Consider the following 1981-nt stretch of genomic DNA (forward strand, 5'->3'; position numbering starts at 1 on the left):
TGGTATGTAAGTAGCTTAACCCTTAATCTGCGGGTCCCGGATGTATCTGGGATGGCAGTACATGCCCTGTGTGCGGGTCCTGGACATACAGTATTCGGGATGGGGGTATTTCCCGCACGAAAACTTGGCGGCATTACAAAGTGCAGTTAAACCCGGAAGTACCTGCTGGTGTGTTACGCCGAAAGGCGGTTATACCGGCTATACAGATACAGATACCTTCGTGCGCAGGGAGCAGAAGGGGTCAGGGGTCAAAGGGCATTACGTAATCACTGATGACGTCATCCCAGAATGCTTCGCGGCCAGATTTTCTCAAAATGCTGGCTGTCGTCTGCCGAGCGCTTTATTTTGTTGTTTTTAATGCCTTTTTAGCAATAATTCCTGGTAATAACCACAAAATGTCCGGATTTATGCTGAAATACGTGCTTGGGGACCTTGATACTATTAATTCTAGGGGAATTTCTCCTTCCTTCGGCGAGGATTCTCCAGAAAGTAGTGACAATGTGGAGAGCATGACTTTGTGGAACGATGGTCCCGATGGGAATTTGTACTTACTGCATAGGAGTTTGAGAATTTGGCATCGGCCGTGGAGTTGACGGCGGTCCGCGGTCACAAACGAGATAGACGTCGGGGACGAGAAGTATTATGTACCTTATTTTTAGGGCAAAGGTCAGTAATAGCGCAGGCGCAGAGGGCCCAGTTCCAGTATATAGAGATGGCAATGTAATGTAGAGTTTTGTTGTGTTTGTGTTGTCTGGCTCGCTGAAGAAGATATAGGTTTACATGCGGTCATCAGCTGTCCAGAGAGGTCAGGGGTCACATCTCAATGTTTGGGTAGAATTCTTGCATGGTTTAGGTGCGTAGGATTTTGTCATTTTTTGGGAATGGAGACTTGAGAGGTTGGCCTACCCTGCCAATGTATGTTCTTCAAGGTCTAAAACTCACTGACAGGTATATGAATTTTGACCACGTTGTTTTGACATAATTCCCATATATTAACATAGGAAAGCCCTATTACTGTGCTGTGCCCTTTAGAGCTGAAGAAAAGAGAATTGTAATATATCAGACTTTCGGCTGAATGGTCAGTTCAGCATCCAAGACAGTCTGTAGGCATAAAATTCACCGCTAATAATACCTGGATTCATTTTTTTTTTTCTTTGAAGTAATCTTTGTGTTGTCATCATTTGTCAGGAAGTGTATATTCCAAGTAAAAGTGATTTAATGTGTGCTAGAGTGTATTGTATTGAAGTCATTGTGGAAAATGTATATTTTATTATTTTGATGCGTTTATTGCCCATGGAGTTTATGTTACGAAGTTGACAAAGATTTCTCAAGCAAGTACAAGCTGTAAGCTTTCAACTGAAAGAATATCTTTTACAAAGCCTCAGAAAGGAGAATACCATGTTGATATGTAATAAGCCTTTCAGCTGAATAGTCAGTTCAACACCCAGGACAGTTTGTAGTCATTTACTCACCTGTAGTCATTCCTGGGTACAATCTTTTCTCATGTACGAGTATGTAATCCTGATGTTATCAGGACTTGTCAGACATTTTGTAGCCTTGATATTAGCATTCCATACATGGTTTTGGATACTCTAATACAATGAGGTCACAAAAAAGGATGTTTTATTGCCCTTGTACATCATTACTACTGACATTAGGGCAAACCTGCATGACATTTCTAAAAAGTAGAGATTCTTAGCTTTCTATTTATGTATAACATATTGGGGGTATTGTGGAAGAAAATAAAAGTAGAACCCTCTATTATAAAGGGTTCTGGAACCCCAGCACTGAGATCACGTACTGGCCAGAAACTCCAGCAGCCTAAGGGGTAATGCTTAACATAATTTTGTGACAATTATGCAAATATGGATGCACTTTGCATAATTTATGATGAAATTATGTAAATCAGCTGCATTACATGATAGGACTATTCAAGCTTGTGACATGTAATTGAAAACAAGAGAAACACATATAGATAATG

This window comes from Branchiostoma belcheri, unplaced genomic scaffold (assembly GCF_001625305.1).
Source record: "Branchiostoma belcheri isolate BF01 breed outbred unplaced genomic scaffold, Haploidv18h27 scaffold186, whole genome shotgun sequence".
NCBI classification, from domain to species: Eukaryota; Metazoa; Chordata; class Leptocardii; order Amphioxiformes; family Branchiostomatidae; genus Branchiostoma; species Branchiostoma belcheri.